Source organism: Vanacampus margaritifer, chromosome 13 (assembly GCF_051991255.1).
Source record: "Vanacampus margaritifer isolate UIUO_Vmar chromosome 13, RoL_Vmar_1.0, whole genome shotgun sequence".
Taxonomy (NCBI): Eukaryota; Metazoa; Chordata; class Actinopteri; order Syngnathiformes; family Syngnathidae; genus Vanacampus; species Vanacampus margaritifer.
The window spans coordinates 5,483,011-5,509,795 of NC_135444.1; the positions used below are offsets into that span (position 1 = coordinate 5,483,011).

Sequence of the window (26,785 nt, forward strand, 5' to 3'; positions counted from 1 at the left end):
TCACCTGCCACTGTGGTGACCCTGCTTCATAACTGATTACCAAGGCACATGGCGGAGGTGTCTTTGAGCAAGACACCGATTCCCTGACTGCTGTGTGAGGTCGGATAGGCTGCAATGATAATGTATTAACATGTACTATTTACTGTTCCTTTACACCTGACAGATTCCGTGAGCTCAAATTCACAAAAACACTTTACTCTTCTGCTTCTCTCAACCGCAGTGGCCTAATGGACAAGGCGCTGGCCTCCTAACCCAGAGATTGTGGGTTTGAGTCCCATCTGGGGTGTTTCAAGTCCCATCTGGGGTGGTTCAAGTCCCATCTGGGGTGGTTCTGCTTTTAAGTGCGTCACCTGCCACTGTGGTGACCCTGGTTCATAACTGATTACCTAGGCACTCTTCTGCTTTTCTCAAGCCCTAGTGGCCTAATGGATAAGGCACTGGCCTCTTAATTTAGGGATTGTGGCTTCGAGTCCCATCTGGGTTGTTTCAAGTCCCATTTGTGGTGTTTTGAGTTCCATCTGGGGTGTTTCTCTTCTTAGAGTGTCACCTGGCACAGCGGTCCATACCCGATTCCCCAGCCACACGGCGGACGTGTCCTTGAGCAAGACACCTATTACATGGCTGCTGTGTGAGGTGGGATAGGCTCCAATGATAATGTATTAACATGTACTATTTACTGTTCCTTTACACCTGACATATTCTGTGAGCTGAAATTCACAAAAACACTTTACTCTTCTGCTTCTCTCAAGCCCCAGTGGCCTAATGGATAAAGCACTGTCCTCCTAAGCTAGGGATTGTGGGTTCGAGTCCCATCTGGGGTGTTTCAAGTACCATCTGGGGTGGTTCTGCTTTTAAGTGCGTCACCTGCCACTGTGGTGACCCTGGTTCATACCTGATTACCTAGGCACACGGCTCAGGTGTCCTTGAGCAAGACACTGATTCCCTGACTGCTGTGTGAGGTGGGATAGGCTGCAATGATAATGTATTAACATTTACTGTTCCTTTACAACTGACAGATTCTGTGAGCTCAAATTCACAAAAACACTTTACTCTTCTGCTTCTCTCAAGCTCCAGTGGCCTAATGGATAAGGCACTGGCCTCCTAAGCCAGGGATTGTGGGTTCGAGTCCCATCTGGGGTGTTTGAAGTCCCATCTGGGGTCGTTCTCCTTTTAAGTGTGTCACCTGCCACTGTGGTGACCCTGCTTCATAACTGATTACCAAGGCACATGGCGGAGGTGTCTTTGAGCAAGACACCGATTCCCTGACTGCTGTGTGAGGTCGGATAGGCTGCAATGATAATGTATTAACATGTACTATTTACTGTTCCTTTACACCTGACAGATTCTGTGAGCTCAAATTCACAAAAACACTTTACTCTTCTGCTTCTCTCAAGCTCTAGTGGCCTAATGGATAAGGCATTGGCCTCTTAATTTAGGGGTTGTGGCTTTGAGTCACATCTGGGGTGTTTCAAGTACCATCTGGGGTGTTTCAAGTCCCATCTGGGTTGGTTCTGCTTTTAAGTGCGTCACCTGTCACTGTGGTGACCCTGCTTCATAACTGATTACCAAGGCACATGGCGGAGGTGTCTTTGAGCAAGAAACCGAATCCCTGGCTGCTTCGTTAGGTGGGATAGGCTCCAATGATAATGTATTGACATGTACTACTTACTTACACCTTTGACAGATTCTGTGAGCTCAAATTCACAAAACAACTTTACTTTTCTACATCTCTCAAGCCCCAGTGGCCTAATGGATAAGGCACTGGCCTCATAAACCAGGGATTGTGGGTTCGAGTCACATCTGGGGTGTTTCAAGTACCATCTGGGGTGTTTCAAGTCCCATCTGGGTTGGTTCTGCTTTTAAGTGCGTCACCTGTCACTGTGGTGACCCTGCTTCATAACTGATTACCAAGGCACATGGCGGAGGTGTCTTTGAGCAAGAAACCGATTCCCTGACTGCTGTGTGAGGTCGGATAGGCTGCAATGATAATGTATTAACATGTACTATTTACTGTTCCTTTACACCTGACAGATTCTGTGAGCTCAAATTCACAAAAACACTTTACTCTTCTGCTTCTCTCAACCGCAGTGGCCTAATGGATAAGGCGCTGGCCTCCTAACCCAGGGATTGTGGGTTCGAGTCCCATCTGGGGTGGTTCAAGTCCCATCTGGGGTGGTTCTGCTTTCAAGTGCGTCACCTGCCACTGTGGTGACCCTGGTTCATAACTGATTACCTAGGCACTCTTCTGCTTCTCTCAAGCCCTAGTGGCCTAATGGATAAGGCACTGGCCTCCTAATTTAGGGATTGTGGCTTCGAGTCCCATCTGGGGTGGTTCTGCTTTTAAGTGCGTCACCTGCCACTGTGGTGACCCTGGTTCATACCTGATTACCGAGGCACACGGCTCAGGTGTCCTTGAGCAAGACACTGATTCCCTGACTGCTGTGTGAGGTGGGATAGGCTGCAATGATAATGTATTAACATTTACTGTTCCTTTACATCTTTGACAGATTCTGTGAGCTCAAATTCACAAAACAACTTTACTCTTCTGCTTCTCTCAAGCTCTAGTGGCCTAATGGATAAGGCATTGGCCTCTTAATTTAGGGGTTGTGGCTTTGAGTCCCATCTGGGGTGTTTCTGTTCTTAAGAGCGTCACCTGGCACAGCAGTCTGTACCCGATTCCCCAACCAGATGGCGGACGTGTCCTTGAGCAAGACACCGAATCCCTGGCTGCTTCGTTAGGTGGGATAGGCTCCAATGATAATGTATTGACATGTACTACTTACTTACACCTTTGACAGATTCTGTGAGCTCAAATTCACAAAACAACTTTACTTTTCTACATCTCTCAAGCCCCAGTGGCCTAATGGATAAGGCACTGGCCTCATAAACCAGGGATTGTGGGTTCGAGTCACATCTGGGGTGTTTCAAGTACCATCTGGGGTGTTTCAAGTCCCATCTGGGTTGGTTCTGCTTTTAAGTGCGTCACCTGTCACTGTGGTGACCCTGCTTCATAACTGATTACCAAGGCACATGGCGGAGGTGTCTTTGAGCAAGAAACCGATTCCCTGACTGCTGTGTGAGGTCGGATAGGCTGCAATGATAATGTATTAACATGTACTATTTACTGTTCCTTTACACCTGACAGATTCTGTGAGCTCAAATTCACAAAAACACTTTACTCTTCTGCTTCTCTCAACCGCAGTGGCCTAATGGATAAGGCGCTGGCCTCCTAACCCAGGGATTGTGGGTTCGAGTCCCATCTGGGGTGGTTCAAGTCCCATCTGGGGTGGTTCTGCTTTCAATTGCGTCACCTGCCACTGTGGTGACCCTGGTTCATAACTGATTACCTAGGCACTCTTCTGCTTCTCTCAAACCCTAGTGGCCTAATGGATAAGGCACTGGCCTCCTAATTTAGGGATTGTGGCTTCGAGTCCCATCTGGGGTGTTTCAAGTCACATCTGGGGTGGTTCTGCTTTTAAGTGCGTCACCTGCCACTGTGGTGACCCTGGTTCATACCTGATTACCTAGGCACACGGCTCAGGTGTCCTTGAGCAAGACACCAATTCACTGACTGCTGTGTGAGGTGGGATAGGCTGCAATGATAATGTATTAACATTTACTGTTCCTTTACACCTTTGACAGATTCTGTGAGCTCAAATTCACAAAAACACTTTACTCTTCTGCTTCTCTCAAGCCCCAGTGGCCTAATGGATAAGGCACTGGCCTCCTAAGCCAGGGATTGTGGGTTCGAGTCCCATCTGGGGTGTTTCAAGTACCATCTGGGGTGTTTCAACTACCATCTGGGGTGTTTGAAGTCCCATCTGGGCTCGTTCTGCTTTTAAGTGTGTCACCTGCCACTGTGGTGACCCTGGTTCATACCCGATTACCAAGGCACACGGCGGCGATACCCTGACTACTGTGTGAGGTGGGATAGGCTGCAATGATAACGTATTAACATGAACTACTTATTCACACTGCTGACCGATTCTGTGAGCTCAAATTCACAAAACAACTTTACTTTTCTACATCTCTCAAGCCCCAGTGGCCTAATGGATAAGGCACTGGCCTCCTAAGCCAGGGATTGTGGGTTCGAGTCACATCTGGGGTGTTTCAAGTACCATCTGGGGTGTTTCAAGTACCATCTGGGGTGTTTCAACTCCCATCTGGGGTGGTTCTGCTTTTAAGTGCGTCACCTGCCACTGTGGTGACCCTGGTTCATACCTGATTACCTAGGCACACGGCTCAGGTGTCCTTGAGCAAGACACTGATTCCCTGACTGCTGTGTGAGGTGGGATAGGCTGCAATGATAATGTATTAACATTTACTGTTCCTTTACAACTGACAGATTCTGTGAGCTCAAATTCACAAAAACACTTTACTCTTCTGCTTCTCTCAAGCTCCAGTGGCCTAATGGATAAGGCACTGGCCTCCTAAGCCAGGGATTGTGGGTTCGAGTCCCATCTGGGGTGTTTGAAGTCCCATCTGGGGTTGTTCTCCTTTTAAGTGTGTCACCTGCCACTGTGGTGACCCTGCTTCATAACTGATTACCAAGGCACATGGCGGAGGTGTCTTTGAGCAAGACACCGATTCCCTGACTGCTGTGTGAGGTCGGATAGGCTGCAATGATAATGTATTAACATGTACTATTTACTGTTCCTTTACAACTGACAGATTCTGTGAGCTCAAATTCACAAAAACACTTTACTCTTCTGCTTCTCTCAACCGCAGTGGCCTAATGGATAAGGCGCTGGCCTCCTAACCCAGGGATTGTGGGTTCGAGTCCCATCTGGGGTGTTTCAAGTCACATCTGGGGTGGTTCTGCTTTTAAGTGCGTCACCTGCCACTGTGGTGACCCTGGTTCATACCTGATTACCGAGGCACACGGCTCAGGTGTCCTTGAGCAAGACACTGATTCCCTGACTGCTGTGTGAGGTGGGATAGGCTGCAATGATAATGTATTAACATTTACTGTTCCTTTACATCTTTGACAGATTCTGTGAGCTCAAATTCACAAAACAACTTTACTCTTCTGCTTCTCTCAAGCTCTAGTGGCCTAATGGATAAGGCATTGGCCTCTTAATTTAGGGGTTGTGGCTTTGAGTCACATCTGGGGTGTTTCAAGTACCATCTGGGGTGTTTCAAGTCCCATCTGGGTTGGTTCTGCTTTTAAGTGCGTCACCTGTCACTGTGGTGACCCTGCTTCATAACTGATTACCAAGGCACATGGCGGAGGTGTCTTTGAGCAAGAAACCGAATCCCTGGCTGCTTCGTTAGGTGGGATAGGCTCCAATGATAATGTATTGACATGTACTACTTACTTACACCTTTGACAGATTCTGTGAGCTCAAATTCACAAAACAACTTTACTTTTCTACATCTCTCAAGCCCCAGTGGCCTAATGGATAAGGCACTGGCCTCATAAACCAGGGATTGTGGGTTCGAGTCACATCTGGGGTGTTTCAAGTACCATCTGGGGTGTTTCAAGTCCCATCTGGGTTGGTTCTGCTTTTAAGTGCGTCACCTGTCACTGTGGTGACCCTGCTTCATAACTGATTACCAAGGCACATGGCGGAGGTGTCTTTGAGCAAGAAACCGATTCCCTGACTGCTGTGTGAGGTCGGATAGGCTGCAATGATAATGTATTAACATGTACTATTTACTGTTCCTTTACACCTGACAGATTCTGTGAGCTCAAATTCACAAAAACACTTTACTCTTCTGCTTCTCTCAACCGCAGTGGCCTAATGGATAAGGCGCTGGCCTCCTAACCCAGGGATTGTGGGTTCGAGTCCCATCTGGGGTGGTTCAAGTCCCATCTGGGGTGGTTCTGCTTTCAAGTGCGTCACCTGCCACTGTGGTGACCCTGGTTCATAACTGATTACCTAGGCACTCTTCTGCTTCTCTCAAGCCCTAGTGGCCTAATGGATAAGGCACTGGCCTCCTAATTTAGGGATTGTGGCTTCGAGTCCTATCTGGGGTGTTTCAAGTCACATCTGGGGTGGTTCTGCTTTTAAGTGCGTCACCTGCCACTGTGGTGACCCTGGTTCATACCTGATTACCTAGCAACACGGCTCAGGTGTCCTTGAGCAAGACACCAATTCCCTGACTGCTGTGTGAGGTGGGATAGGCTGCAATGATAATGTATTAACATTTACTGTTCCTTTACACCTTTGACAGATTCTGTGAGCTCAAATTCACAAAAACACTTTACTCTTCTGCTTCTCTCAAGCCCCAGTGGCCTAATGGATAAGGCACTGGCCTCCTAAGCCAGGGATTGTGGGTTCGAGTCCCATCTGGGGTGTTTCAAGTACCATCTGGGGTGTTTCAACTACCATCTGGGGTGTTTGAAGTCCCATCTGGGCTCGTTCTGCTTTTAAGTGTGTCACCTGCCACTGTGGTGACCCTGGTTCATACCCGATTACCAAGGCACACGGCGGCGATACCCTGACTACTGTGTGAGGTGGGATAGGCTGCAATGATAACGTATTAACATGAACTACTTATTCACACTGCTGACCGATTCTGTGAGCTCAAATTCACAAAACAACTTTACTTTTCTACATCTCTCAAGCCCCAGTGGCCTAATGGATAAGGCACTGGCCTCCTAAGCCAGGGATTGTGGGTTCGAGTCACATCTGGGGTGTTTCAACTCCCATCTGGGGTGGTTCTGCTTTTAAGTGCGTCACCTGCCACTGTGGTGACCCTGGTTCATACCTGATTACCTAGGCACACGGCTCAGGTGTCCTTGAGCAAGACACTGATTCCCTGACTGCTGTGTGAGGTGGGATAGGCTGCAATGATAATGTATTAACATTTACTGTTCCTTTACCACTGACAGATTCTGTGAGCTCAAATTCACAAAAACACTTTACTCTTCTGCTTCTCTCAAGCTCCAGTGGCCTAATGGATAAGGCACTGGCCTCCTAAGCCAGGGATTGTGGGTTCGAGTCCCATCTGGGGTGTTTGAAGTCCCATCTGGGGTCGTTCTCCTTTTAAGTGTGTCACCTGCCACTGTGGTGACCCTGCTTCATAACTGATTACCAAGGCACATGGCGGAGGTGTCTTTGAGCAAGACACCGATTCCCTGACTGCTGTGTGAGGTCGGATAGGCTGCAATGATAATGTATTAACATGTACTATTTACTGTTCCTTTACACCTGACAGATTCTGTGAGCTCAAATTCACAAAAACACTTTACTCTTCTGCTTCTCTCAACCGCAGTGGCCTAATGGATAAGGCGCTGGCCTCCTAACCCAGGGATTGTGGGTTCGAGTCCCATCTGGGGTGTTTCAAGTCACATCTGGGGTGGTTCTGCTTTTAAGTGCGTCACCTGCCACTGTGGTGACCCTGGTTCATACCTGATTACCGAGGCACACGGCTCAGGTGTCCTTGAGCAAGACACTGATTCCCTGACTGCTGTGTGAGGTGGGATAGGCTGCAATGATAATGTATTAACATTTACTGTTCCTTTACATCTTTGACAGATTCTGTGAGCTCAAATTCACAAAACAACTTTACTCTTCTGCTTCTCTCAAGCTCTAGTGGCCTAATGGATAAGGCATTGGCCTCTTAATTTAGGGGTTGTGGCTTTGAGTCACATCTGGGGTGTTTCAAGTACCATCTGGGGTGTTTCAAGTCCCATCTGGGTTGGTTCTGCTTTTAAGTGCGTCACCTGTCACTGTGGTGACCCTGCTTCATAACTGATTACCAAGGCACATGGCGGAGGTGTCTTTGAGCAAGAAACCGAATCCCTGGCTGCTTCGTTAGGTGGGATAGGCTCCAATGATAATGTATTGACATGTACTACTTACTTACACCTTTGACAGATTCTGTGAGCTCAAATTCACAAAACAACTTTACTTTTCTACATCTCTCAAGCCCCAGTGGCCTAATGGATAAGGCACTGGCCTCATAAACCAGGGATTGTGGGTTCGAGTCACATCTGGGGTGTTTCAAGTACCATCTGGGGTGTTTCAAGTCCCATCTGGGTTGGTTCTGCTTTTAAGTGCGTCACCTGTCACTGTGGTGACCCTGCTTCATAACTGATTACCAAGGCACATGGCGGAGGTGTCTTTGAGCAAGAAACCGATTCCCTGACTGCTGTGTGAGGTCGGATAGGCTGCAATGATAATGTATTAACATGTACTATTTACTGTTCCTTTACACCTGACAGATTCTGTGAGCTCAAATTCACAAAAACACTTTACTCTTCTGCTTCTCTCAACCACAGTGGCCTAATGGATAAGGCGCTGGCCTCCTAACCCAGGGATTGTGGGTTCGAGTCCCATCTGGGGTGGTTGAAGTCCCATCTGGGGTGGTTCTGCTTTCAAGTGCGTCACCTGCCACTGTGGTGACCCTGGTTCATAACTGATTACCTAGGCACTCTTCTGCTTCTCTCAAGCCCTAGTGGCCTAATGGATAAGGCACTGGCCTCCTAATTTAGGGATTGTGGCTTCGAGTCCTATCTGGGGTGTTTCAAGTCACATCTGGGGTGGTTCTGCTTTTAAGTGCGTCACCTGCCACTGTGGTGACCCTGGTTCATACCTGATTACCTAGGCACACGGCTCAGGTGTCCTTGAGCAAGACACCAATTCCCTGACTGCTGTGTGAGGTGGGATAGGCTGCAATGATAATGTATTAACATTTACTGTTCCTTTACACCTTTGACAGATTCTGTGAGCTCAAATTCACAAAAACACTTTACTCTTCTGCTTCTCTCAAGCCCCAGTGGCCTAATGGATAAGGCACTGGCCTCCTAAGCCAGGGATTGTGGGTTCGAGTCCCATCTGGGGTGTTTCAACTACCATCTGGGGTGTTTGAAGTCCCATCTGGGCTCGTTCTGCTTTTAAGTGTGTCACCTGCCACTGTGGTGACCCTGGTTCATACCCGATTACCAAGGCACACGGCGGCGATACCCTGACTACTGTGTGAGGTGGGATAGGCTGCAATGATAACGTATTAACATGAACTACTTATTCACACTGCTGACCGATTCTGTGAGCTCAAATTCACAAAACAACTTTACTTTTCTACATCTCTCAAGCCCCAGTGGCCTAATGGATAAGGCACTGGCCTCCTAAGCCAGGGATTGTGGGTTCGAGTCACATCTGGGGTGTTTCAACTCCCATCTGGGGTGGTTCTGCTTTTAAGTGCGTCACCTGCCACTGTGGTGACCCTGGTTCATACCTGACTACCTAGGCACACGGCTCAGGTGTCCTTGAGCAAGACACTGATTCCCTGACTGCTGTGTGAGGTGGGATAGGCTGCAATGATAATGTATTAACATTTACTGTTCCTTTACAACTGACAGATTCTGTGAGCTCAAATTCACAAAAACACTTTACTCTTCTGCTTCTCTCAAGCTCCAGTGGCCTAATGGATAAGGCACTGGCCTCCTAAGCCAGGGATTGTGGGTTCGAGTCCCATCTGGGGTGTTTGAAGTCCCATCTGGGGTCGTTCTCCTTTTAAGTGTGTCACCTGCCACTGTGGTGACCCTGCTTCATAACTGATTACCAAGGCACATGGCGGAGGTGTCTTTGAGCAAGACACCGATTCCCTGACTGCTGTGTGAGGTCGGATAGGCTGCAATGATAATGTATTAACATGTACTATTTACTGTTCCTTTACACCTGACAGATTCTGTGAGCTCAAATTCACAAAAACACTTTACTCTTCTGCTTCTCTCAACCGCAGTGGCCTAATGGATAAGGCGCTGGCCTCCTAACCCAGGGATTGTGGGTTCGAGTCCCATCTGGGGTGTTTCAAGTCACATCTGGGGTGGTTCTGCTTTTAAGTGCGTCACCTGCCACTGTGGTGACCCTGGTTCATACCTGATTACCGAGGCACACGGCTCAGGTGTCCTTGAGCAAGACACTGATTCCCTGACTGCTGTGTGAGGTGGGATAGGCTGCAATGATAATGTATTAACATTTACTGTTCCTTTACATCTTTGACAGATTCTGTGAGCTCAAATTCACAAAACAACTTTACTCTTCTGCTTCTCTCAAGCTCTAGTGGCCTAATGGATAAGGCATTGGCCTCTTAATTTAGGGGTTGTGGCTTTGAGTCACATCTGGGGTGTTTCAAGTACCATCTGGGGTGTTTCAAGTCCCATCTGGGTTGGTTCTGCTTTTAAGTGCGTCACCTGTCACTGTGGTGACCCTGCTTCATAACTGATTACCAAGGCACATGGCGGAGGTGTCTTTGAGCAAGAAACCGAATCCCTGGCTGCTTCGTTAGGTGGGATAGGCTCCAATGATAATGTATTGACATGTACTACTTACTTACACCTTTGACAGATTCTGTGAGCTCAAATTCACAAAACAACTTTACTTTTCTACATCTCTCAAGCCCCAGTGGCCTAATGGATAAGGCACTGGCCTCATAAACCAGGGATTGTGGGTTCGAGTCACATCTGGGGTGTTTCAAGTACCATCTGGGGTGTTTCAAGTCCCATCTGGGTTGGTTCTGCTTTTAAGTGCGTCACCTGTCACTGTGGTGACCCTGCTTCATAACTGATTACCAAGGCACATGGCGGAGGTGTCTTTGAGCAAGAAACCGATTCCCTGACTGCTGTGTGAGGTCGGATAGGCTGCAATGATAATGTATTAACATGTACTATTTACTGTTCCTTTACACCTGACAGATTCTGTGAGCTCAAATTCACAAAAACACTTTACTCTTCTGCTTCTCTCAACCGCAGTGGCCTAATGGATAAGGCGCTGGCCTCCTAACCCAGGGATTGTGGGTTCGAGTCCCATCTGGGGTGGTTCAAGTCCCATCTGGGGTGGTTCAAGTCCCATCTGGGGTGGTTCTGCTTTCAAGTGCGTCACCTGCCACTGTGGTGACCCTGGTTCATAACTGATTACCTAGGCACTCTTCTGCTTCTCTCAAGCCCTAGTGGCCTAATGGATAAGGCACTGGCCTCCTAATTTAGGGATTGTGGCTTCGAGTCCCATCTGGGGTGTTTCAAGTCACATCTGGGGTGGTTCTGCTTTTAAGTGCGTCACCTGCCACTGTGGTGACCCTGGTTCATACCTGATTACCGAGGCACACGGCTCAGGTGTCCTTGAGCAAGACACTGATTCCCTGACTGCTGTGTGAGGTGGGATAGGCTGCAATGATAATGTATTAACATTTACTGTTCCTTTACATCTTTGACAGATTCTGTGAGCTCAAATTCACAAAACAACTTTACTCTTCTGCTTCTCTCAAGCTCTAGTGGCCTAATGGATAAGGCATTGGCCTCTTAATTTAGGGGTTGTGGCTTTGAGTCCCATCTGGGGTGTTTCTGTTCTTAAGAGCGTCACCTGGCACAGCAGTCTGTACCCGATTCCCCAACCAGATGGCGGACGTGTCCTTGAGCAAGACACCGAATCCCTGGCTGCTTCGTTAGGTGGGATAGGCTCCAATGATAATGTATTGACATGTACTACTTACTTACACCTTTGACAGATTCTGTGAGCTCAAATTCACAAAACAACTTTACTTTTCTACATCTCTCAAGCCCCAGTGGCCTAATGGATAAGGCACTGGCCTCATAAACCAGGGATTGTGGGTTCGAGTCACATCTGGGGTGTTTCAAGTACCATCTGGGGTGTTTCAAGTCCCATCTGGGTTGATTCTGCTTTTAAGTGCGTCACCTGTCACTGTGGTGACCCTGCTTCATAACTGATTACCAAGGCACATGGCGGAGGTGTCTTTGAGCAAGAAACCGATTCCCTGACTGCTGTGTGAGGTCGGATAGGCTGCAATGATAATGTATTAACATGTACTATTTACTGTTCCTTTACACCTGACAGATTCTGTGAGCTCAAATTCACAAAAACACTTTACTCTTCTGCTTCTCTCAACCGCAGTGGCCTAATGGATAAGGCGCTGGCCTCCTAACCCAGGGATTGTGGGTTCGAGTCCCATCTGGGGTGGTTCAAGTCCCATCTGGGGTGGTTCTGCTTTCAAGTGCGTCACCTGCCACTGTGGTGACCCTGGTTCATAACTGATTACCTAGGCACTCTTCTGCTTCTCTCAAGCCCTAGTGGCCTAATGGATAAGGCACTGGCCTCCTAATTTAGGGATTGTGGCTTCGAGTCCCATCTGGGGTGTTTCAAGTCACATCTGGGGTGGTTCTGCTTTTAAGTGCGTCACCTGCCACTGTGGTGACCCTGGTTCATACCTGATTACCTAGGCACACGGCTCAGGTGTCCTTGAGCAAGACACCAATTCCCTGACTGCTGTGTGAGGTGGGATAGGCTGCAATGATAATGTATTAACATTTACTGTTCCTTTACACCTTTGACAGATTCTGTGAGCTCAAATTCACAAAAACACTTTACTCTTCTGCTTCTCTCAAGCCCCAGTGGCCTAATGGATAAGGCACTGGCCTCCTAAGCCAGGGATTGTGGGTTCGAGTCCCATCTGGGGTGTTTCAAGTACCATCTGGGGTGTTTCAACTACCATCTGGGGTGTTTGAAGTCCCATCTGGGCTCGTTCTGCTTTTAAGTGTGTCACCTGCCACTGTGGTGACCCTGCTTCATAACTGATTACCAAGGCACATGGCGGAGGTGTCTTTGAGCAAGACACCGATTCCCTGACTGCTGTGTGAGGTCGGATAGGCTGCAATGATAATGTATTAACATGTACTATTTACTGTTCCTTTACACCTGACAGATTCCCGTGAGCTCAAATTCACAAAAACACTTTACTCTTCTGCTTCTCTCACCCGCAGTGGCCTAATGGATAAGGCGCTGGCCTCCTAACACATGGATTGTGGATTCGAGTCCCATCTGGGGTGTTTCGAGTCCCATCTGGGGTGTTTCGAGTCCCATCTGGGGTGGTTCAAGTCCCATCTGGGGTGGTTCAAGTCCCATCTGGGGTGGTTCAAGTCCCATCTGGGGTGGTTCTGCTTTTAAGTGCGTCACCTGCCACTGTGGTGACCCTGGTTCATACCTGATTACCTAGGCACACGGCTCAGGTGTCCTTGAGCAAGACACTGATTCCCTGACTGCTGTGTGAGGTGGGATAGGCTGCAATGATAATGTATTAACATTTACTGTTCCTTTACATCTTTGACAGATTCTGTGAGCTCAAATTCACAAAACAACTTTACTCTTCTGCTTCTCTCAAGCTCTAGTGGCCTAATGGATAAGGCATTGGCCTCCTAATTTAGGGGTTGTGGCTTTGAGTCCCATCTGGGGTGTTTCTGTTCTTAAGAGCGTCACCTGGCACAGCGGTCCGTACCCGATTCCCCAACCACATGGCGGACGTGTCCTTGAGCAAGACACCGATTCCCTGGCTGCTGCGTTAGGTGGGATAGGCTCCAATGATAATGTATTGACATGTACTACTTACTTACACCTTTGACAGATTCTGTGAGCTCAAATTCACAAAACAACTTTACTTTTCTACATCTCTCAAGCCCCAGTGGCCTAATGGATAAGGCACTGGCCTCCTAAGCCAGGGATTGTGGGTTCGAGTCACATCTGGGGTGTTTCAAGTACCATCTGGGGTGTTTCAAGTACCATCTGGGGTGTTTCAACTCCCATCTGGGGTGGTTCTGCTTTTAAGTGCGTCACCTGCCACTGTGGTGACCCTGGTTCATACCTGATTACCTAGGCACACGGCTCAGGTGTCCTTGAGCAAGACACCAATTCCCTGACTGCTGTGTGAGGTGGGATAGGCTGCAAGGATAATGTATTAACATTTACTGTTCCTTTACACCTTTGACAGATTCTGTGAGCTCGAATTCACAAAAACACTTTACTCTTCTGCTTCTCACAAGCCCCGGTGGCCTAATGGATAAGGCACTGGCCTCCTAAGCCAGGGATTGTGGGTTCGAGTCCCATCTGGGGTGTTTCAAGTACCATCTGGGGTGTTTCAACTACCGTCTGGGGTGTTTGAAGTCCCATCTGGGGTCGTTCTGCTTTTAAGTGTGTCACCTGCCACTGTGGTGACCCTGCTTCATAACTGATTACCAAGGCACATGGCGGAGGTGTCTTTGAGCAAGACACCAATTCCCTGACTGCTGTGTGAGGTCGGATAGGCTGCAATGATAATGTATTCACATGTACTATTTACTGTTCCTTTACACCTGACAGATTCTGTGAGCTCAAATTCACAAAAACACTTTACTCTTCTGCTTCTCTCAACCGCAGTGGCCTAATGGATAAGGCGCTGGCCTCCTAACACAGGGATTGTGGGTTCGAGTCCCATCTGGGGTGGTTCAAGTCCCATCTGGGTTGGTTCTGCTTTTAAGTGCGTCACCTGCCACTGTGGTGACCCTGGTTCATACCTGATTACCTAGGCACACGGCTCAGGTGTCCTTGAGCAAGACACTGATTCCCTGACTGCTGTGTGAGGTGGGATAGGCTGCAATGATAATGTATTAACATTTACTGTTCCTTTACATCTTTGACAGATTCTGTGAGCTCAAATTCACAAAACAACTTTACTCTTCTGCTTCTCTTAAGCTCTAGTGGCCTAATGGATAAGGCATTGGCCTCCTAACCCAGGGATTGTGGGTTTCGAGTCCCATCTGGGGTGTTTCAAGTTCCATCTGGGGTGGTTCAAGTCCCATCTGGGGTGGTTCTGCTTTTAAGTGCGTCACCTGCCACTGTGGTGACCCTGGTTCATAACTGATTACCTAGGCACTCTTCTGCTTTGCTCAAGCCCTTGTGGCCTAATGGATAAGGCACTGGTCTCCTAATTTAGGGATTGTGGCTTCAAGTCCCATCTGGGTTGTTTCAAGTCCCATTTGTGGTGTTTTGAGTCCCATCTGGGGTGTTTCTCTTCTTAGAGTGTCACCTGGCACAGCGGTCCATACCCGATTCCCCAGCCACACGGCGGACGTGTCCTTGAGCAAGACACCGATTACATGGCTGCTGTGTGAGGTGGGATAGGCTCCAATGATAATGTATTAATATGTACTATTTACTGTTCCTTTACACCTGACAGATTCTGTGAGCTGAAATTCACAATAACACTTTACTCTTCTGCTTCTCTCAAGCCCCAGTGGCCTAATGGATAAAGCACTGTCCTCCTAAGCCAGGGATTGTGGGTTCGAGTCCCATCTGGGGTGTTTCAAGTACCATCTGGGGTGTTTGAAGTCCCATATGGGGTCGTTCTGCTTTTAAGTGTGTCACCTGCCACTGTGGTGACCCTGCTTCATAACTGATTACCTAGGCACACGGCTCAAGTGTCCTTGAGCAAGACATCGATTCCATTACTGCTGTGTGAGGTGGGATAGTCTGCAATGATAATGTATTGACATGTACTACTTACTTACACCTTTGACAGATTCTGTGAGCTCAAATTCACAAAACAACTTTACTTTTCTGCATCTCTAAAGCCCCAGTGGCCTAATGGATAAGGCGCTGACCTACTTAGCTAGGGATTGTGGGTTCGAGACCCATCTGGGGTGTTTCGAGTGTTATCTGGGGTGTATCGAGTGCTGTCTGGGTTGTTTCTGCTTTTAAGTGCGTCACCTGCCACTGTGGCGACCCTGGTTCATACCCGATTACCAAGGCACACGGCGGCGATACCCTGACTACTGTGTGAGGTGGGATAGGCTGCAATGATAACGTATTAACATGAACTACTTATTCACACTGCTGACCGATTCTGTGAGCTCAAATTCACAAAACAACTTTACTCTTCTAGGTCACTCAAACCCTAGTGGCCTAATGGATAAGGCACTGGCCTCCTAAGCCAGTGATTGTGGGTTCGAGTCCCATCTGGGGTGTTTTTGCTTTTAAGTGCGTTAGCTGCCACTGTGGCGACCCTGGTTCATGCCCGATTACCAAGACACACGGCGGCGATACCCTGACTGCTGTGTGAGGTGGGATAGGCTACAATGATAATGTATTGACATGTACTACTTACTTACACCTTTGACAGATTCTGTTAGCTCAAATTCACAAAACAACTTTACTCTTCTGCTTCTCTCAAGCTCTAGTGGCCTAATGGATAAGGCACTGGCCACCTAATTTAGGGGTTGTGGCTTTGAGTCCCATCTGGGGTGTTTCTGTTCTTAAGAGTGTCACCTGGCACAGCGGTCCGTACCCGATTCCCCAACCACATGGCGGACGTGTCCTTGAGCAAGACACCGATTCCCTGGCTGCTGCGTTAGGTGGGATAGGCTCCAATGATAATGTATTGACATGTACTACTTACTTACACCTTTGACAGATTCTGTGAGCTCAAATTCACAAAACAACTTTACTCTTCTACATCTCTCAAGCCCAAGTGGCCTAATGGATAAGGCACTGGCCTCCTCAGCCAGGCATTGTGGGTTTGAGTCTCATCTGGGGTGATTCTGCTTTTAAGTGTGTCACCTGTCACTGTGGTGACCCTGGTTCATACCCGATTCCCCAGGCACACGGCGGAGGTGTCCTTGAGCAAGACACCGATTCCCTGGCTGCTGCGTTAGGTGGGATAGGCTCCAATGATAATGTATTGACATGTACTACTTACTTACACCTTTGACAGATTCTGTGAGCTCAAATTCACAAAAACACTTTACTCTTCTGCTTCTCTCAACCGCAGTGGCCTAATGGATAAGGCGCTGGCCTCCTAACCCAGGGATTGTGGGTTTTGAGTCCCATCTGGGGTGTTTCAAGTCCCATCTGGGGTGGTTCAAGTCCCATCTGGGGTGGTTCTGCTTTTAAGTGCGTCACCTGCCACTGTGGTGACCCTGGTTCATAACTGATTACCTAGGCACTCTTCTGCTTCGCTCAAGCCCTAGTGGCCTAATGGATAAGGCACTGGTCTCCTAATTTAGGGATTGTGGCTTCAAGTCCCATCTGGGTTGTTTCAAGTCCCATTTGTGGTGTTTTGAGTCCCATCTGGGGTGTTTCTCTTCTTAGAGTGTCACCTGGCACAGCGGTCCATACCCGATTCCCCAGCCACACGGCGGACGTGTCCTTGAGCAAGACACCGATTACATGGCTGCTGTGTGAGGTGGGATAGGCTCCAATGATAATGTATTAACATGTACTATTTACTGTTCCTTTACACCTGACAGATTCTGTGAGCTGAAATTCACAATAACACTTTACTCTTCTGCTTCTCTCAAGCCCCAGTGGCCTAATGGATAAAGCACTGTCCTCCTAAGCCAGGGATTGTGGGTTTGAGTCCCATCTGGGGTGTTTCAAGTACCATCTGGGGTGTTTGAAGTCCCATCTGGGGTCGTTCTGCTTTTAAGTGTGTCACCTGCCACTGTGGTGACCCTGCTTCATAACTGATTACCTAGGCACACGGCTCAAGTGTCCTTGAGCAAGACATCGATTCCATGACTGCTGTGTGAGGTGGGATAGTCTGCAATGATAATGTATTGACATGTACTACTTACTTACACCTTTGACAGATTCTGTCAGCTCAAATTCACAAAACAACTTTACTTTTCTGCATCTCTAAAGCCCCAGTGGCCTAATGGATAAGGCGCTGACCTCCTTAGTTAGGGATTGTGGGTTCGAGACCCATCTGGGGTGTTTTGAGTGTTATCTGGGGTGTTTCGAGTGCTATCTGGGTTGTTTCTGCTTTTAAGTGCGTCACCTGCCACTATGGCGACCCTGGTTCATACCCGATTACCAAGGCACACGGCGGCGATACCCTGACTACTGTGTGAGGTGGGATAGGCTGCAATGATAACGTATTAACATGAACTACTTATTCACACCGCTGACCGATTCTGTGAGCTCAAATTCACAAAACAACTTTACTCTTCTAGGTCACTCAAACCCTAGTGGCCTAATGGATAAGGCACTGGCTTCCTAAGCCAGTGATTGTGGGTTCGAGTCCCATCTGGGGTGTTTTTGCTTTTAAGTGCGTTAGCTGCCACTATGGCGACCCTGGTTCATGCCCGATTACCAAGACACACAGCGGCGATACCCTGATTGCTGTGTGAGGTGGGATAGGCTACAATGATAATGTATTGACATGTACTACTTACTTACACCTTTGACAGATTCTGTGAGCTCAAATTCACAAAACAACTTTACTCTTCTGCTTCTCTCAAGCTCTAGTGGCTTAATGGATAAGGCACTGGCCTCCTAATTTAGGGGTTGTGGCTTTGAGTCCCATCTGGGGTGTTTCTGTTCTTAAGAGCGTCACCTGGCACAGCGGTCCGTACCCGATTCCCCAACCACATGGCGGACGTGTCCTTGAGCAAGACACCGATTCCCTGGCTGCTGCGTTAGGTGGGATAGGCTTCAATGATAATGTATTAACATTTACTGTTCCTTTACTCCTGACAGATTCTGTGAGCTCAAATTCACAAAAACACTTTACTCTTCTGCTTCTCTCAACCGCAGTGGCCTAATGGATAAGGCGCTGGCCTCCTAATTTAGGGATTGTGGCTTCGAGTCCCATCTGGGGTGTTGCAAGTCCCATTTGTGGTGTTTTGAGTCCCATCTGGGGTGTTTCTCTTCTTAGAGCAGAGGTGGGCATCGAGGGCCGCAGTCCTGCAGGTTTTGCGTGTTGCCCTTCTCCAACACAGCTGATATATGATCAGCTCATCAGCAAGCTCTGCATAAGCCTGATAACGATCCTGTTGATTGGAATCAGCTTGTGTTGGAAGTGAGAAACCTACAAAACCTGCAGGACTCCGGCCCTCGAAGACCGAGATTGCCCACCTCTGTCTTAGAGTGTCACCTGGCACAGCGGTCCATACCCGATTCCCCAGCCACACGGCGGACGTGTCATTGAGCAAGACACCGATTACATGGCTGCTGTGTGAGGTGGGATAGGCTCCAATGATAATGTATTGACATGTACTACTTATTTACACTTTTGACAGATTCTGTGAGCTCAAATTCACAAAACAACTTTACTTTTCTGCATCTCTAAAGCCCCAGTGGCCTAATGGGTAAGGCTCTGGGCTCCTAAGCCAGGCATTGTGGGTTTGGGTCCCATCTGGGGTGATTCTGCTTTTAAGTGTGTCACCTGTCACTGTGGTGACCCTGGTTCATACCCGATTCCCCAGGCACACGGCGGAGGTGTCCTTGAGCAAGACACCGATTCCCTGACTGCTGTGTGAGGTGGGATAGGCTGCAATGATAATGTATTAACATGTACTATTTACTGTTCCTTTGACAGATTCTGTGAGCTCAAATTCACAAAACCACTTTACTCTTCTCCATCTCTCAAGCCCCAGTGGCCTAATGGATAAGGCGCTGACCTCCTTAGCTAGGGATTGTGGGTTCAAGTCCCATCTTGGCTCGTTCTGCTTTTAAGTGCGTCACCTGCCACTGTGGTGACCCTGGTTCATAACTGATTACCTAGGCACTCTTCTGCTTATCTCAATCCCTAGTGGCCTAATGGATAAGGCACTGTCCTCCTAATTTAAGGATTGTGGCTTCAAGTCCCATTTGTGATGTTTTGAGTTCCATCTGGCGTGTTTCTCTTCTTAGAGTGTCACCTGGCACAGCGGTCCATACCCAATTCCCCATTCACACGGCGGACGTGTCCTTGAGCAAGACACCGATTACATGGCTCCTGTGTGAGGTGGGATAGGCTCCAATGATAATGTATTGACATGTACTACTTATTTACACTTTTGACAGATTCTGTGAGCTCAAATTCACAAAACAACTTTACTTTTCTGCATCTCTAAAGCCCCAGTGGCCTAATGGGTAAGGCTCTGGGCTCCTAAGCCAGTTATTGTGGGTTTGGGTCCCATCTGGGGTGATTCTGCTTTTAAGTGTGTCACCTGTCACTGTGGTGACCCTGGTTCATACCCGATTCCCCAGGCACACGGCGGAGGTGTCCTTGAGCAAGACACCGATTCCCTGACTGCTGTGTGAGGTGGGATAGGCTGCAATGATAATGTATTAACATGTACTATTTACTGTTCCTTTGACAGATTCTGTGAGCTCAAATTCACAAAACCATTTTACTCTTCTGCTTTAACGCCGTTACTGCCCTAATGCTACATTCAGACCAACAGTCGGGGAGGTGTTTCTGGCGGCGCGTTTGCATTGTAGTCAATGGAGTTTGAGCCGGGGGGCGCGATGGCGTGTGGGCATCATTTCTCTACTTCGCCCATTTTGCCAGTGTTGGTTGAAATGAACTTTTGACGCCATCGCGTCAGCGATAGCCAATTGGTGTCAAGATAGTTTATGTCACCAAATACGTGACAGACAAAACATAGGAAGCGACTGCAGAACATGTAGCATAGCAATGAAGGATAGCTTGATCGTCGTGGTATGCAGACACCCGGAGCTGTACAACACGGCGAGCTACGTGTACAGGCAACCGGGCCAAAAAGGAGATTGCTTGGAGGAAGAAGTGTGGATGTTGGCTTACCTGGTAAGTTTGTCACGCTCCATAGCAAAGATCCTTGTACCCGACTGTATTCTATCTCATTTTTATCTATTTATTTGTATATGGTGTCAATATAATAGTTGTATGTAGCCTTATACACTGCAATGACATTTGTGCTGACAGGTGGGTGAAATTATTGTAGGCGCGTAAATTGTTGCACGCCGCGCGATGATGTAATGCGTGCAGTATTTGTCCACATTAGTTGTCATTAACATAATTTATTGCATGAGGCTTTTTCAAGACAGGGGATTAATGAGAGGAGACGAGCGTTTAAAATGTTTGGTTTTTAATTCGTGTGCTTTTTGCTTCGCGGCGTACTTGTGTCATCGGCACAAGTCTGGAGCAAAACAAACTTTAATGTGACCCAACATCCAGCATACATGGCGTAATGTGCGGATTGCGTACGGTAGGTCCACACTTGACGTGGCGGCGTGTAAAGTTTCACGTTCAGTTTGTTTTCCATAAATACCAACTTTGGCGCAGAAATGTTCGTACGCAAAGTTTTGGCCTCATTTTGATCGTATGCAAGCTTTATAAATAAGGCCCCTGGTCCTTAATGCGACAGAAAAAAAGCATGCAGAAAAGACAAAGAAGAAGTAATCATAAAGTAATACGTCCGACAAGCTGAATACATCTAATTCCTCTCGCTAAAAATGGGTTATTTATCTCATCTCTGCTGGTGGAGTGCTGCTCCTTTCAGCATCACAACACGCTCACTCACACACTATTCAGTTTGACGTCATGCAGTGATAGTCAGAGGGCATGCATCTCTTCAATGTCCATGTTTTAAACCATGCAGAAGCTACCAAACACAAATCCAAAAAGAATCAACAAATTAAGATAGAACATAGCATGTCTTGTTTTGACTCTAGCACACTTATTTTTACAGCACAATTATTAATTCATGTAAAGAGAGCATTTTTAACTGCATATAGCAATATTCCCCATACCGGGAATTGTATTACAAACTTGAATACCAATTAAACCAAGTCAACTACAAATATAAGATATTTAATGTTCAAACTGTTTCATTTATTTATTTTTTAAATATTCTCTCATTTAGAATTTGATACCAGCAACACGCTCCAAAACAGATAGGACAGGGACAACAAAACACTGGGAAAGTTGAGAAACGCTCAGAAAACAGCTACTAATATTCCACAAGTGAACAGCTTAAATGGAGTTTCATGATAGGGTATGAATGTATTTGTGAACAACTGTGTGAGCCAAAAGTCCAGCCCTGTTTCTCAATGTACAATTCCAAGAAATTTAGAGGTTTCATTATCTACGGTCCATAATATAATCTAAAAATCACGAGGGCTCATGAACACTTCAGAAAACCATTGTCAGTTAACCCAACTTGACGCTACATCTACAAATACTATTTAAAACTCTACCATGCAAAGCGAAAGCCATATAACAACAAAACCCAGAAATCCCGCCAGCTTTTCTGGGCCCGAGCTCATCTGAGATGAACTGACACAAAACGGAAAATTGTGTTGTGGTCTGACGAGTCCATATTTGAAATTGTTTTGGGAAATCTTGATGTTGTGTCCGCCAGGCCAGAGGAAAAGGACCAGATTGTTCTCACATGCATAGAGACAGATTGTAGTGAAGTTCTACTGCGGCATGTTTGGTTAAACGCTTTTCCTTAAGTTATACAGGTGGAACAGTGCTCAACAATTTGGCCAGACTGTATGATAATATATACGCATATACTGCTTACTGTCCCTTTACACCTATGAATTGTTTGACAAAGCAAGCAGTTTCTGTGACAAATTAAACTGGTTACTGTCTTTTGAATGACATCAGATCTCAGAAAAACATAACTTAATCATAATAATATAAATAATAAATATCATAAAAAATATAAAACATAATAACAAATAATAATATTGGATAATAATTCAGACAAACTCTGCCAATTTGGCACATGCTAACAAAACAAATACAGTTACAAACAACACACAAAATGTATGTGATATAAACAAAATTGAGGGATAAAAAGTTTTTGGAACATGTATTTTTAAATTGTTTAATTTTATGACTGCCAAAGGACTTTCCCGCTCCATTTCCCTCAACCCCCAGTGGCCTAATGGACAAGGCACTGGCCTCCTAAGCCAGGGATTGTAGGTTTGAGTCCCATCTTGGGTGTTTCAAGTCCCATCTTGGGTATTTCTGCTCTTAACAGCGTCACCTGACACAATGTTTCATACCTGATTCCCCAGCCACATGGCGGAGGTGTCCTTGAGCAAGACACTGATTCCCAGGATATCTGGGGTGTTTCTACTTTGAACAGCTGTGGAACGCTTAAAGTACAAACAAAAAAACACCTGTGAACATTCCACAGGTAATTAGAAACAGTTGAGTGTCATGACTGTTTACAAATGGAACATCCATGGAAGGCTCAGTTGTTCACAACTAAAGCTGGGGTGAAGTTCGCCACTTTGTGAACAACTGTATGAGCAAATTGTCACTCACGCTTACTTCTACTGAGTTGTGCTGAAAACATTATCAAGCAGTGTGTACATCACAGCAGATGCTTGTTCTTATTTCGCCACACGTGTTAATTATCTGATTGCATGGCGTTATGGACTAATGAAATGAGGAGTGACCCTTACAAAAATGATGGAAAGCTCAAGTTTGGACAATATAAGCCCCAAAATACAAACTTATTTTTTAAACTCAATGAGTCAAATACATGGTTTGGCCCTGTTCTGGGACTGTCTCACTAAAATCATTGATATCTCACATGATGACATATGGAAGTCTACAGAAGTAAAAGGAGCATGCCATTACTTCGTAAATTGATTGGGTGATACTTCATCAATAAATCAAACGACACTGGCAAAACAAAAAATTTAGTTCATCAGGGGAAGATTTAGACTGACCAAGTCCTCCTGACTTAATCCCTATTGACTATTCATTATCACTGGTAGAGAGGAGACTGGACAAATTAACTTCCTAAAACACCTGAAAGACGCTACGGTTTAAAACTTTGGAAACGTATCGCAAAAGAATGCAAAAGTCTGGTGATGCCAATGCGGTCTATCTGTAACAATATTTTAGACCACCTAAAATGTGGTGGTTCATTCCAAAGTTGTGTTTAAAGGGGAAGTCAACCCAAAGAAAATTCTTGACAATAATATGTTCTATACAGCCCCACTAGTCTAAACATGATATTTTGGTTAATATTGCGTTAGTGGAATATGAGTTAAGCAGCAAAATTTAGCAGTTTTTAACAATATCAGAAATGTGAAAAATGACATCACAGTTGCTCAGGTCTCAGGGAACAACCAATCACAGCTCAGCTTCAGAAAACAGGTGAGGTGTGATCGGCCTGAGTTCTGAGCAACTGTGATGTCATTTTCAGTCGACAGCAAGTGGCAAAATGGCCGCCGCCTGAGATAGATAAAAATGGCTGGATTTTGCTTCATAACTCACATTCCACAAATGTAATATTAATCAGAATGTCATGTTTAGACTAGTAACAGATCATTGTCAGGAAATGTTTGATGGTGACTTCCCCTTTAAGATATAGATGGAACTACATGGCTTGACTGGATTTGCTGGACAGCCTCTAATCGATGCAGGCAGGGTGTCTAAATTAGCTGTTCAACTCAATTAAGCTCATGTCAATGTAGATGGAGACACTCTGAGCTTTTCGTTTTACCTTCTTTAGCCATTGTTATACTTGTAAAACGGGAAGAACAGGAATTACATATTTGTGGTTGGTAAACATCTGTTCATCATATCTGAATGCATTTTTTGACATTGGCTACTGTATATGACCTGATTTGGTCATTGACATTACCAGTAAGCTCAAGTCCGCTAAAAAATTTCAGTAGGAAATAAAGTATGTACATGCAAGGATAGCTGTGAAAAAATAGTTATGTTTATGGTGCTAAAGCTTTCAAAATGTTGTGATCTGTTTTATTATTTAGCTGTATACCTGCTTTATAACTGCTTAAAACAAGTAACCTACACTATTGTCATTTGACAGATGAGATTTAAATGTATTGATTCTGACATGCTGTAGTAACGTAGTGCATATCAGGGAACATTGCCCTCAAAGGCCTAGTTATCTCTCGTTCAACTGCCAAACAGCACATTTTCACATGGAACCTTAAATACTTATCAGGGCATTGGATTGGTAGGAGAGCCATACACACACACACACACACACACACACGCACACACAAATGGTTCAAAACAATGATTAATTTCAGGTTCGTCTATCAAGGACAAAAAATGTGAGCCAACTTTCAACCATTCATTTGTCCAGCAGCTTTTTCAAACAAAACTGATAATAAGCTCTTGATTTCTCAACTAGAAATTGCATGTGAATGTTGAGATGCTGGCACCAAGTCTAAGAAATTGAACAGAAATTACAAATATGAAGCAGATAAAAATAGAAACTCAACCATACTGAACGGCTGTGCATTTTGTTCTTGATTTAGAATCCCCTGAAGGAAATTAGTAATGTTAAGCACACATTAGTGCAAAGGTGAGGGAATAACACCACAGAGCCTCGAAATAAGAAACCCATCACACAAGAGAAATGCAAAAAGAAGCAATAGAGATCAGGAAACGGGGACCGGACACACTAAACACTTACCAGGACCACCAGCTGATAAGACACGTCACAACAAGATTAATTTTTTTAGCCATAAATTAAGACCTTTCCCTTAAACGTTATTTAACAGACATGTGTATCTTATGATCTATACAGACATTTTCTGTTGAAGTGTCTGTAATGAGTAGAAAATCTTAACCCCTGGCCGTTATTATAGTTTGATTAAATTCTTGTAATTTTTGCCAACATCTGGCATTTCCTTTGAAGAGTGATAACTTAGTCATTTATGAATATTTTTTCACTTTCAACCGCTCAAAATGTTCAGTGGCATCAGACCTATCTATACATATATAGTTTTTAAAAAAATGTTTTTTTTAATGCCCTCTATGGACAATAATAGCAGTATTATGCTAACAGCAAAATTAACTATGCTGTATATATATATATGTAAAATAAAGGTCTAATTTGAATATTTCATATGACATATTTAGAGGCTTGAATAAGTCCATTAGTCATAACAATATAATTTTTTTATGCATGCCCATTTTTTCACAATGGCATTTTTCTGAATAGCACAAAACTCTTGTAATTTTGCCAAAATCAGGCATTTCCTTTGAAGTGAGATAACTTAGTCATTTATGAATATTTTTTCACTTTCAACCGCTCAAAATGTTTAGTGGCATCAGACCTATCTATACATATATAGTTTTTATTTTATTAATTTTTTTTAATACCCCCTATGGACAATAATAGCAGTATTATGCTAATAGCAAGACTAACTATGCTGTATATATATATATATATATATATATATATATATATATATATATAAAATAAAAGACTAATTTGAATATTTCATATGACATAGTTAGAGGCTCAAACAAGGTCATAAGTCATAACAATAGAATTTTTTTATGCATGCCCATTTTTTCACAATGGCATTTTTCTGAATAGCACAAAACTCTTGTAATTTTGCCAAAATCAGGCATTTCCTTTGAAGTGAGATAACTTAGTCATTTATGAATATTTTTTCACTTTCAACCGCTCAAAATGTTTAGTGGCATCAGACCTATCTATACATATATAGTTTTTATTTTATTAATTTTTTTTAATTCCCCCTATGGACAATAATAGCAGTATTATGCTAATAGCAAGACTAACTATGCTGTATATATATATATATATATATAAAATAAAAGACTTATTTGAATATTTCATATGACATAGTTAGAGGCTCAAACAAGGTCATAAGTCATAACAATAGAATTTTTTTATGCATGCCCATTTTTTCACAATGGCATTTTTCTGAATAGCACAAAACTATTGTAATTTTGCCAAAATCAGGCATTTCCTTTGAAGTGAGATAACTTAGTCATTTATGAATATTTTTTCACTTTCAACCGCTCAAAATGTTTAGTGGCATCAGACCTATCTATACATATATAGTTTTTATTTTATTTTATTTTTTTAATACCCCCTATGGACAATAATAGCAGTATTATGCTAATAGCAAGACTAACTATGCTGTATATATATATATAAAATAAAAGACTAATTTGAATATTTCATATGACATAGTTAGAGGCTCAAACAAGGTCATAAGTCATAACAATAGAATTTTTTTATGCATGTATTTTGTATTCATTTATTAGCCTTTGGCGCCACCTAGTGGATTTTTTGTGTTAACACTCTAAACACACAAATTCCTCTATTTTCATGTTTATGGATGTTTATGACTCGTCAAAGAAGCGATTGCATCAGTAATCACGGAAAATGCATTATAACACATCAGGTTTACAGCATATCAAAAACTGTGATTTATAATGGGAGTCAATGAGCCAAAATCGGGCATTATTACAACAATTTTGAATTTGAATCTCTCCCTCCTGTTTG

At 45.1% G+C, this 26,785-nt stretch overlaps 1 protein-coding gene and 15 non-coding genes across 18 annotated transcripts in view; 15 read left to right on the forward strand and 1 right to left on the reverse strand.

The window, feature by feature from the left end:
• pde4ba (phosphodiesterase 4B, cAMP-specific a) overlaps positions 1–26,785 on the reverse strand; it is a 185,517-nt gene that overhangs the window by 78,687 nt on the left and 80,045 nt on the right. The window lies entirely within an intron of this gene.
• Positions 1,068–1,140, forward strand: trnar-ccu (transfer RNA arginine (anticodon CCU)). The gene has a single exon. It is a non-coding gene; the product is annotated as a tRNA-Arg (tRNA).
• trnar-ccu (transfer RNA arginine (anticodon CCU)) lies at positions 3,694–3,766 on the forward strand. Its single transcript has one exon. It is a non-coding gene; the product is annotated as a tRNA-Arg (tRNA).
• trnar-ccu (transfer RNA arginine (anticodon CCU)) lies at positions 4,036–4,108 on the forward strand. The gene has a single exon. It is a non-coding gene; the product is annotated as a tRNA-Arg (tRNA).
• Positions 4,397–4,469, forward strand: trnar-ccu (transfer RNA arginine (anticodon CCU)). The gene has a single exon. It is a non-coding gene; the product is annotated as a tRNA-Arg (tRNA).
• On the forward strand, positions 6,229–6,301 carry trnar-ccu (transfer RNA arginine (anticodon CCU)). The gene has a single exon. It is a non-coding gene; the product is annotated as a tRNA-Arg (tRNA).
• Positions 6,571–6,643, forward strand: trnar-ccu (transfer RNA arginine (anticodon CCU)). Its single transcript has one exon. It is a non-coding gene; the product is annotated as a tRNA-Arg (tRNA).
• trnar-ccu (transfer RNA arginine (anticodon CCU)) lies at positions 6,890–6,962 on the forward strand. Its single transcript has one exon. It is a non-coding gene; the product is annotated as a tRNA-Arg (tRNA).
• trnar-ccu (transfer RNA arginine (anticodon CCU)) lies at positions 8,722–8,794 on the forward strand. The gene has a single exon. It is a non-coding gene; the product is annotated as a tRNA-Arg (tRNA).
• On the forward strand, positions 9,043–9,115 carry trnar-ccu (transfer RNA arginine (anticodon CCU)). The gene has a single exon. It is a non-coding gene; the product is annotated as a tRNA-Arg (tRNA).
• On the forward strand, positions 9,362–9,434 carry trnar-ccu (transfer RNA arginine (anticodon CCU)). Its single transcript has one exon. It is a non-coding gene; the product is annotated as a tRNA-Arg (tRNA).
• trnar-ccu (transfer RNA arginine (anticodon CCU)) lies at positions 12,350–12,422 on the forward strand. Its single transcript has one exon. It is a non-coding gene; the product is annotated as a tRNA-Arg (tRNA).
• trnar-ccu (transfer RNA arginine (anticodon CCU)) lies at positions 13,414–13,486 on the forward strand. Its single transcript has one exon. It is a non-coding gene; the product is annotated as a tRNA-Arg (tRNA).
• trnar-ccu (transfer RNA arginine (anticodon CCU)) lies at positions 13,777–13,849 on the forward strand. Its single transcript has one exon. It is a non-coding gene; the product is annotated as a tRNA-Arg (tRNA).
• On the forward strand, positions 15,664–15,736 carry trnar-ccu (transfer RNA arginine (anticodon CCU)). Its single transcript has one exon. It is a non-coding gene; the product is annotated as a tRNA-Arg (tRNA).
• trnar-ccu (transfer RNA arginine (anticodon CCU)) lies at positions 17,732–17,804 on the forward strand. The gene has a single exon. It is a non-coding gene; the product is annotated as a tRNA-Arg (tRNA).